We start from the raw sequence: 11,713 nt of genomic DNA, 5'->3' as shown, positions 1-11,713 counted from the left end.
AATACTTCGGTCACATCATTAGAGCAGATGGTAGAGCCAGAGATTGGAGTGGAATATCGATGGAAAATGTAGAAGAGAGAGGCAGAGGATAAAATGGATATAACGGACTACAGTAGATCTGCAGTTGTTCCTTGTGGAATGTGTAAAGGCAGCACAGGATAGAAAGATGTGGAGATCAATGGCAGTCAACCTGTTGAGAAGATGACACCAACAAATGAACGAACCACTCAGTCATGAGAGCAAGAGGATGAGAGCGAGATGGTCTTGGAGCCATGGGCGGACTGGCCATAGGGCATTTGGGCAATGCCCGGTGGGCTGGGACCACTGTGTAAAAAATGGGAACCTGGGCTGGATAAAAAAACTGGTGAAAAAAAAATTGTCACGGAAAACTTCTGCCTCCATCCGATTCCCCGCTAAATATCAAAAGTTCAAAAGGTCGCCCCAGACGCCTCATTATAATTACGAGCAACTGTACCCGCCCAGTAACACGTACCAGAGAAAACAAATCGTTTGCGCAATGGCCTCTCCAATATTCGATGTGTTCACGGTTTGAATTACGTAACGTAACGTTTGTGACGATGTTTGCGACTTTTGTGTTCACGGTAGTGTTTGATGTGAGGGTGTGAACGTAATTTCGTAATGTTTTTCGTTTTTATTTTCGTAATCGTTTAATGAACGTTTAATGAACGTTTAATGAGCATAAGAATAATGTTTAATGATCATTAAATGAATGAATTGTGGTGCTGTGCACACACAGTTCGTTTGCCAAGAAGGTAGGCCACAACGCTTTGTACAAACTGAAACACTTTAATAACAGCTCGTACGTAAGCACTGGGCGGGCTCGACTTTCGAGCCCGCATATATGTCCCGAGGCCACGCCTTGCCCCCGGGGGTGGCCGGTCGGCCGAAAGGCGGGGCATGTATCTCAGTTCCACCCTGCGCCTCGTGACGCCTTTGCTCCGGGCATGGCCCGAGCTGCGCTTCCACGCCCGGACACTCGCGCCACCCACTGGTGCGCAGAATTATTGCCCACTGACATTGTGTCAGCCACACGCGCCCCCCCAGAATTCCCGCGCACCTGAAGGGTGAGCTTGCGGGGAAGCCGGATGACCCGGCCGAAACGCCCCTGGCGATGCGTGTAGGGCTAGGGGTTAGCGGGACGGCGGGGCTGGGGGTGCCGGGGGTCTGACCGCCGGGCAGCGGCCTCGATGCGGAGGCAGAGCTGCTTGCGTGGGGTGGTCCAGATCGAGGTGGGCCGGCTTGAGGCGGTCCACGGAGATACGATCCGGAGTACCGCCGATGTCCACGGTGAAATGCTTGTCCACGGTCTCCAGCACGCGGAAGGGCCCGTCGTGTGGGGGCCGCAGCGGCGCCCAGTGGGCGTCGTGCCTGACAAAAACGTACTCCGCCGTGCGAAGCTCCGGGGCGATGTGGGAGGACGGGCAACCATGGTGTGCCGTCGGCACCGGGGCGAACTTCCTGGCGGTCTCGTGAAGGGTGGAGCGCTGTCGCGCCGCGGGCCAAGGGGCCGTGGAGTCGGGGATAAATTCGCCCGGTACACGCAGTGGTTGCCCGAAAACCAGCTCTGCCGAGGACGCGCGCAGGTCGTCCTTGGGCGCTGTCCTGAGGCCCAGCAGGACCCAGGGGAGCCTGTCGGCCCAGCTGCCGTCGCGGAGGCTGTGCCGGAGCGTGGCCTTCATTGAGCGATGGAAGCGCTCGCACAGGCCATTGGCCTGGGAGTGGTAAGCCGTGGTGCGGTGCAGCTTGACGCCGAGCCCTTGCGCCACTGCTCCCCAGAGCTCTGAGGTGAAATGGGGGCCGTGGTCGGACGAGATGTCCAAGGGGGCGCCGAACCGAGCAACCCATGTGGCGATGAAGGCTTGCGCGATGTCACCCGCAGCTGTCGCTGCCAATGGCACGGCCTCCGACCGCCGGGAGGTGCGGTCCACCATGGTGAGGAGGTGGGTGAAACCCCGCGAGGGGGGCAGAGGTCCCACCAAATCGACGTGGACGTGGTCGAACCGACGTTCGGGCACCGCAAATGGGGCCAACAGGGCTTGGGTGTGGCGGTGGACTTTCGCGCGCTGGCACGTACTCCGCCGTGCCAGCGCGCATTCGCGGACGTTCTTCCTGAGGCCATGCCAGACGAACTTCGCCGCGACGAGCTTCTGGGAGGCCTTCGTGCCCGGGTGGGACAAGCCGTGGATGGTGTCAAAAACCGGGCGCTGCCAGCCAGGGGGCACGATGGGGCGAGGCCGGCCGAGGGAGACGTCGCACAAGAGGGCAGTGCCCGCGATGTCGAACGGCACCTCGGTGACACGGAGGCCCGTGACGGCAGTCCGCAAGGCCTGGACGTTGGGGTCGGCGGTCTCGTCCGCCGCCATCAGGGCATAGTCGATCCCGAGGTGGACCACGTGTGCGACGGACCGGGAAAGGCATTCCGCCACCGGGTTGTCCTTATCCGCGATGTGACGGATGTCCGTCGTGTACTCGGACACGGCAGAGAGGTGATGTTGCTGCCGGGCCGACCATGGCTCGGCGACCTTGGCCATTGCGAAAACAAGGGGCTTGTGATCGACGAAGGCCGTGAACGGGCGGTCCTCGAGAAGATGGCAGAAGTTTCGGACCGCCAGGTGGAGCCCGAGCAGCTCGCGGTCGAAGGTGCTGTACCGGCGTTTGTGCGGGCGGAGCTGCCGGCTGAAAAACGCCAGCGGCTGCCAAGCACCACTCACCAAATGCTCGTGCACCGCGCCCACCGCGTAGTCTGAAGCGTCGGTGGTGAGGGCGAATGGTGCATCGGGCGCCGGGTGCGCAAGCATGGTGGCATTGGCCAGGGCCAGCTTTGCGCCCACAAACGCCGCGGCCATTTGCTCCATCCAGGCTATGTCACCTTTGCATGGCTTCCCCCGGAGGGCCTCGTGCAGGGGGCGCAAGAGCTGGGCGACGCGGGGCACGGAACGGTGATAAAAATTCACCATGCCCAGGAATTCCTGGAGCCCCTTGATGGTGCGGGGGCGCGGGAAACTCCTGACCGCCTCCACCTTGGCCGGTAAAGGGATGGCCCCATGCCTGGTGATGCGGTGCCCCCAAGAAGTCGATGGCGGTGACGCCGAAACGGCCCTTCGCGGGGTGGATTATCAGGCCATGCTGGCCCAGGTGTTCGAAGAGCATGCGGAGGTGGAGCAGGTGCTACTCCCGGGACGCGCTCGCGGCTAGGATGTCGTCCAGGTAGACGAAGATGAAGGACAAGTCGCGCAAGACGCTGTCCATGAGCCGCTGGAACGCTTGGGCCGCATTTTTCAACCCAAAGGGCATCCGCAAGAACTCAAAGAGGCCGAAAAGTGTGATGACGGCCGTCTTTGGTACATCGTCCGGTTGTACAGGGACCTGGTGGTAGCCCCGGATGAGGTCCACCTTGGAGAAAATGGTCGTTTTCGCCAACCGGGCGGAAAAGCCCAGAATATGCGGGCCCGGGTAGTGGTCAGGGGTGGTGGCGTCATTGAGCCGGCGGTAGTCACCGCACAGCCGCCATCCGCCGCCAGGCTTGGGCACAATGTGCAGATGAGAGGCCCATGCGCTGTTGGAGCGCCATACGATGCCCAGCCGCTCCAGCGTGGCGAACTCCGCTTTCGCCACGGCGAGCTTCGTGGGGTCGAGGCGGCGCGCCCGGGCGTAGACCGGTGGTCCGACGGTGGGGATATGGTGCTCCACCCCGTGTTTGATGGCCACTGCTGAAAAGCTGGGCTGCGTGAGCGCCGGGAAACTGGCGAGGAGGCGGGTAAACTCGTCCGCTGCCGGAAGCGTACAGACTAACTTCGCTGGGACGGAACCGCTCAGCAAGCCGCTTGGTAAGCCGCTCGGTGAGCCGCTCAGCGAGCTGCTCAATGAGCCGCTCAGTGAACAAGCGAGCGAGCTGAAGTTTTCGGCCTGGACGAGGCGTCGACGCTTAACTTCCACCAACAGCCCATTCGCACAAAGGAAGTCCGCACCGAGCAGGGCCATTGGCACGCTGGCAGTGATGAAAGACCATTGGAAGCGCTGCCCTCCGAACCACAGCGAGAGGCAACGCTTCCCGAATGTGTGGATGGGTGTTCCGTTGGCAGCGAGCAAGGCGGGGCCCCGGCCCGCGGCTTGCTTGTCGGACGCGGAGGCAGGATGCTTACCTGCGCTCCCGTGTTGCACAGAAAACGATGACCAGACGAGGTGTCTGTGATGAACAGGAGGCTGCCGGAATGGCCGACGCTCATGGCCGCAAGTGAGTGCCGGCCCGGTCGTTTCCCGACCCGTCGAAAGAATACGGCGGGCGGCACACTCTAGCCTTGCGGCTGAACCTAGCATGATAGTAGCACCAGGTTTGCGGTGGTGGCTGCCGCGTCGGCCCTGCCGGTGGTGGTGGTGGTGGCGGCGGCGGTAGTGGGCGGGGCGTAGCAGCGGCCACGAGGGAAGCAGGGGGCACTGTAGCCTCCGCACCGGGATCCACTACGGCAGCACCGTACACCGACCGCGTGTCGCAGGCTGCGAAAAATTTGTCTGCCTCTCCGGCCAGGGCGCGGCGTTCCATTAAGTTCGAACCTGTCAGCGCGAGCCGCACCTGCACAGGTAGCTGGTGGAGGAAAAGCGCTCAGGACAGGAAATCCAGGCGCTGGTCTCCAAGAAGGGACAACATAAAATCCATCCTAATGGATGGTCGTGTGTTGCCGAGGGCGGGAAGGCCCAGGAGGCGGTTGGCGCGTTCGACCTCCGTGAGCCCGAACGTGGTGAGGAGAAGACGTTTGAGCACCGCGTACTTGTGGGCGCCCAGCGGGCGCCGAAGGATGGACCCGACGTGGGCGGCAGTGCCAGGCCCAAGGGCGGCGACCACGTGGTAGTACATGGTGTCGTCCGTCGTGATGCCCCGGAGCTGGAAATTGAGCTTCGGCCTGCACAAACCAAACGTCGGCTTGCGCTTCCCAGAACTCTGGGAGTTCGACGGCGACAGCGTTGGTAGCCATGGCGCGTTTAGGGGTCAGCTACGACTGAACCAGTCGGGGTCACCAGTGTGGTGCTGTGCACACACAGTTCGTTTGCCAAGAAGGTAGGCCACAACGCTTTGTACAAACTGAAACACTTTAATAACAGCTCGCACGTAAACACTGGGTGGGCTCGACTTTCGAGCCCGCATATATGTCCCGAGGCCACGCCTTGCCCCCGGGCGTGGCCGGTCGGCCGAAAGGCGGGGCATGTATCTCAGTTCCACCCTGCGCCTCGTGATGCCTTTGCTCCGGGCGTGGCCCGAGCTGCGCTTACACGCCCGGACACTCGCACCACCCACTGGTGCGCGGAATTATTGCCCACTGACATTGTGTCCGCCACAGAATGAATGTCATTAATAATGCCATGGCGTCGCTGGCAGCAGTGACAATATAAAAATGTTTGCCAAAAACTTCAAAGAGAGAAAAGAAAAGGAACTTTTATCAGCAATGTCGTGTATCCTGAAGTTCTAATCTGAAGAAGAGGTACCGTACAAAATCATTCGATTTTTTTTCCTAAAGAAAAGCGAACAGTTGATATCACTAATCACGATTTGAAACACGATGGAATAATATTTTCCGATATGAGATTAGTGAGTGTGGTGAAATGTGAGGAATCTACTGGCGAAGCTTTTGTGCAACTTGTTTCTGAAGTCTTGTTAGGACTGAATCTTGGCCTCAAGAACTATGTTGGAAACTCAACTAATGGTGCAGCAAACATGCAGGGGTGCTACAAAGGCTTCAGTACTCTGCTAACAAAGGAAGCTCCAATGCAGATCCATGTTTGGTGCCACGCACATGTCTTAAATCTCGTTGTGACCGAAGCTACAAGTGTTGTGGGGACTAGCGCATCACTGTTCTCACTACTGAATGACATTGCAGTATTCTTTCGGGAATCTTATCAGCGAATGAACATCTGGAGTCGACACTCCACTACTGTGAAACGAATGGGAACTTTCGGAGAAACTAGATGGTGGTCAAAGGATGCCGCCTTGAAGAAGGTTTTTGAGTTCATTCAACAACCCAACTGGAGTGCTTTTCATGGAAGTTATCACCACTTTTAATGCCATACTAGTTGCTAACCAGATCCATGCAGCTGTTAAAGCCAAGGTGAAGGGATACATTGCCAGTCTCCTGCAGTTTGAAACAATTCTGACTGCACAAGTATATCTGCAAGTATTCTCCCGCACTACAGCGCTCTCCAAGTATCTACAAACTGTGCAACTGGATCTGCTGACTGTGCACCAGATGGTGGATGAATTGCTGGAGAATATGCAGATGCTACGGGATGACTACCAAGCTTGTCATGATGCAGCTGCAAAGTTTGTTCAATGAGCTAATGACCAGCTGGATGAAATGGATGTAAATCTTGTTATGGAAGAGTCCCTTCCGATAAAACGGCAAAGACAGCACAAACGTATTGATGGCGAACTGTCCATAGATGAGGCTACATCAGCTTCTGACCCAGTAAAGAAGTATCGCATTGAAGTGTACAACCGAATAGTGGACACTATTGTGAGCAGCATTGAGCAGCGGTTTGACAGATCAGCGACATCAACATTGTATGCCGATTTCTCACTTCTTCACCCAAGGAACTTTGATCAAGTGCCATCGGGAGCTATGGAAGAGCTGCATAAACATTTGCTGAGATTTGATGATGGTGTCACTGCGGAACAACTACGAAAAGAACTGCAAAGCCTTGGAGAACAATGGTCAAAACTGAAAGAATCAGTAGCAGATGCTTATACAGTGCAGGAGGACAGTGAGTCTGAACAGGACAGGAAGACTCTGCCAAGTACATATAAGTCATGTAAAGCCTGTCCTCTCTGCTGCTACAAGGTGCTCCTCAAGTTGAACCTCTTCACTGATGCCTACAAGAGCATTGGGCTTGCCTACAAGCTGCTGCTAACGCTGCCTGTGTCACAAGTGGCATGTGAACGGTCTTTCTCTGCTTTGAAGAGAATCAAAAGCCGTCTGCGAAGTACAATGACACAAGAACATCTTGAGGCATTCATGTTGATGTCTGTGGAAAAAGGGATCCTGGCCAAACTTGAAACAAAGGATATCATTGATGGTGTGGCTGCCAGAAGCAGCGAACTGCGCAGGCACCTACTCTCTTATAGTAAGGGAAACATATGAAAATCTGTTAACTAAATTGTTACCAAAAAATTTCTTCACCAATATGTTTGGAAAGGTGTGTAATAACATGTGTTAAAATGTTGAAGGTCAACTCCCGTGGGAAGCCCAGAAAAAAAGCTGTTGAATTCGGGTACCGAAAAATTATTTTCGAGAATTTTTATTTTTTTAAATCGGCCCTTAAGTAACTTATGATGGGTCAAATAAGGGTTTTTCATGATTCTGAGTTGATAGTTAACATTTATATTTCACCACAGACACTCCTTTGTGGAAAAATAATTTCTAAATATATCTCATTTTCTACTTTGCAGGACATGGAGTCTAGCAATATGGATGAAGACGTTACTCCACCTGTGCTCAATTGCTTCATCTGTGCACGCTCGGATACACCAGCTGAAAGGCTCATACAGGCAACTCCAAAGGGATACTCAACTTTATTGAAACAAGCAGAAACTGTCGAAAATGTTACTGTTGTGGAACGTATGAAGGAGGCTCAAAAGGAAGGAAAACTGAGGTACCACCAGAAGTGTAAAAATGATCTGTACAACAACTTTGTTGCAACCACCAAGAAGTCAGCTCAAGCAGCAAAGGCAGAGAAAGAGTCATCAAAGTTGAAGAGAAGACGCACTACTTGTGAGTTCAGTTCATCAACTGGCTGCAGTTCTAGAAGATCACAGTCAGTTGACCTCCTGTATAAGGATGTATGCATTCTTTGCAACCAACCAGCCCAGCTCTACAAAAATAATCCAGCACAAGCTAGAAAGAAATACAGAGTGCCAGATAATTTGACTGCAGATACACTGAAGGCAAGCTTGCTGAAGACAGCACGGAGTCGCGGGGATGACTGGGGTACTGAAGTCACTGGACGCCTGGAAGGGATCAACGACTTGGTAGCAGAAGAAACACTGTACCATTTGCGATGCAAACTTATGTTTGCGAGAGGTGACAGTTTGTCCAAGACTGATGAGGAAGGAAAAAGGAAGAGAGGACAGAGGAGTATTGATGAGGAGCGAGAGGCAGTTTTTATTGAATTCTGCGAATGGTTAGACTCAGAATTAGAGCATGGGGTAATGAACATGGACCAAGTCCATGAAAAGCTGCAGGAGTTTGATCAGTCACCAGAGAAGAGCCTTTCTTATTCAAAGCATTGGCTAAAGATAAAACTTCTAGAGAAATACGAAGACACCTTGTATTTCACAACACAGGAAAGAAGGGCAGATGTACTCTGTCTCAAAGATGGCACCGACAATATTCTGCGAGCGCATCATGCTAATCTTGACCATGGAGATGAGAAGACTCAGATCATAAAGACGGCACTCAAGTTCATATCCAATGATATTGCCTTGATTGATTTAGGTCCAAAGTCATACCCCACCACACACAGTATGACTGACATCGATAGTCAGCTGACACTTGTTCCTGCAAGCCTTCAGATGTTCTTGAGACCGATTGTCAAGACAGACGAAAGAGTTGCCGTTTGGGGGCAGAATTTTATTAAGGCCTGTCGACCTCGGTCTGGAGTATTGCCACACCAAATGGGGCTTGCCATACAACTTGATCATAGATTTGGGTCAAAATGGATGCTCAACAAGTTCCACCGGCTGGGATACACTGAGTCTTACACGGAGACACAAAACTACAAATACTGCTTCCTTAATAGTAGGAGTGGAGATGATGTTCCAGATACTTCTGGCACTCTTGACACCATTGTGGAGGAAACCGATGAACAGATCAATGATGAGGTTGCGGTTGATGCTGCGCTTGAGGATCAATCAGTGATGACAGCCAAAGTGCCAGCCAGTGAAAGTGAATTGTCAAGTAATGATCAGGTGGTCTTTATGGAGGTTGGGGAAACAAACAATGCAGTCACTCAGTTTGTTGGAGACAATATAGATTTAAACATTGTCTCTATTCATGGAAACACTCCCTTTCACTCAATGGGTTGGATCGAAGTCACCTCTCCGGCACCACCTTTGCCAGATCCACAGACAACAGCAGCTTTCCCCCGGGTGAAGTTGAAGGCATTCGACAAAGCTAAGATCCTGAGAGGAACTGAAGTAAAGATTATTCCATTTACGAACAGGAAACAGATAGGAACGAACGCGATCATGTTTCTCCCCCTCGCTGAGCTTTCCTCCTCCCTGGCTCAGTGATTCAGGCTGGTACTGCGATTTTCAAGTACATTTACCATGGACGAGATACTACATTGGGTGAAATTCGGTACAACATGTTCTCAAGGAAGGCAGCGGCAGGAGTGATCAAACCAGAGACTCTACCTCCAACAGAGGGTGCAGCTGCACAACATTCACTCCGTGCCTACCTGCAGACCCGGGACTGGATCCTTCTACAGAGCATGTCTCTGAACCCCAGTGACTATGGATGGACAATAGGTGTGCATGGGTATGAGCCAGTTCCAACACTGGACCCCACGGCTCCTGAGGAGCTATTGCAGTTCACGAGCTGTAATTGTCATGGAGATTGCAGCAACCGGCGATGCAGCTGCAAGAAGAATGGGGTCACGTGCATCTCGGCCTGTGGAGTCTGTAATGGCATTACATGCAGAAACTGCAGTCATGATGTTGTTGAGTCTGAAGAAGACATAGACAATGACTGTTGAAACTTCTGACATTGTGAATGAGAAATAACTCTTGAGTATTATATATGTATGTGAAATAAAAGCTACTTTGTGTGTAAATGTAAAAGGGAAAATATAAATGTTAACAATCAACTCAGAATCATGAAAAACCCTTATTTGACCCCGCATAAGTTACTTAAGGGCCGATTAAAAAAAATAAAAATTCTCGAAAATAATTTTTCGGTACCCGAATTCAACAGCTTTTTTTCTGGGTTTCCCACGGGAGTTGAACTTCAACATTTTAACACATGTTATTACACACCTTTACAAACATATTGGTGAAGAAATTTTTTGGTAACAATTTAGTTAACAGATTTGTGAAATATCTCATAAAATGCCCTTACTATTAGACATGACATGTGCTTGTGTTATTGAAAATAAATTTAATTTTTAGTGGATTTTATTTAGTTTTTTTTTTTCAAGCATTTCTTTTATTTCCTCAGATAAACAACATATAAATGAATAATGGGCCGACCTAGGTGAAGGATGCCCGGGCCGGTTTTAAGACCCAGTCCGCTACTGCTTGGAGCCAACTGGGATATGGGGCACCTCTATTCGCAAGCAATAGAATTCAAAGATGAATGATTAATTTAGCATTTGGGTGAATATGATTTTCCAACAGTCTAGCCCGATTAAACATAAAACATTTGAAAAATGTTGGAGCCAAATGTTTTGACAACATTATTTTGCAGGGTTTTGAAAACATGGCGAAAACATTATAAGAAAACATTGCATGCTTAAAACATTTAAAAGTTTATGATGTTAATTTGTAACATCATAACGTTTAAAAATGTTACAAAAATAGTGTTTTGCGCAAAATTTTAATGTTTGTAAAACCATTCAAAATAATGTTTTCTTAAAGTTTGGCATAATGTATTTACAGTATGATGCTTTAACAACATTGTGTTACCCAGGATGTCCTGTATTGATTTGGTCAACAAAGGGAATGGGATAGTGAGGATCACAGTATGGGAACAAAATATCACAGTTGGGTACGGTGGACAAAAATGAGTTTAGGATGGACCATTGTCCAGAAGGAATGCAAAGAAAAGCACAAAAGCACAAACTCATAATGGCAAGCACAACCCAGTGATGTTGTCCGCAGTTAACTTGATGATTATATCATCTTTTCTTCGTTTATTTGGATTACTTGTCTCAGAATTCTTCCACACAAGGACAATCCATCATTTTGCTGTCTTGCTGTGGCCCAGGAGTAATGGAAGGTAGGAAACAGGCAATCATCTCATACATCTCATGACCTGACTCCCTAATCCTTCTCCCATTTCCCCACTAATTCACAGGCAATGCATATGTGCCTCATACCCAAGACTTTTATGAACTGGATAGCCATGCTTGAAATTCAACCAAAGTTGGCAGGAATTTGTTCAGGGTGCAAGCGATAACTCGTCTAATCTTTGTGAAGACCCAATGGGATATTTAACATCCACCAGCTAATGCTAGCATACAGGATTCCAACTTAACGTCCATTCAAGTGATTGCACGTATTTTGTGATTTGTGTGTCGTGTATTTTGCAGTGAAGTCGTCTGTCTGCAAAGTACCCATCTTAAGCCAGGACTAGAATTCAAAGTATGCGAGCCCTGCATCATTCTGTAAGACTCACAAATTTTAAATGATAAATTTAATTTAAAGAGGAAAAACAAAAAAATTAACAAAGAAAGAGGGTAACAAATTACGCAATACTAGTACCCGACTGCAAAGCCGCAATGAGCCGGCGAAGCCAGCCTCGTGCCACTATTTTACCCATCACTCTGGCATCAGTACGTTACGTAGTTGGTAGTAGGTTGGTGTAGTAGGTACCGTACCGAGTTCAAAATGACACCATTTGAATTCTGGATGAGATTAAAATTTATAAAATTTCCTTCTTGATTAATTCGGTGAATTCTGTCTCAACTTCGGATATTTCTGGCCGTG

Source organism: Myxine glutinosa, chromosome 10 (genome assembly GCF_964187855.1).
Source record: "Myxine glutinosa chromosome 10, kmMyxGlut1.1, whole genome shotgun sequence".
Lineage (NCBI taxonomy): Eukaryota > Metazoa > Chordata > Myxini > Myxiniformes > Myxinidae > Myxine > Myxine glutinosa.
Note: the sequence above shows the minus strand (reverse complement) of the source record.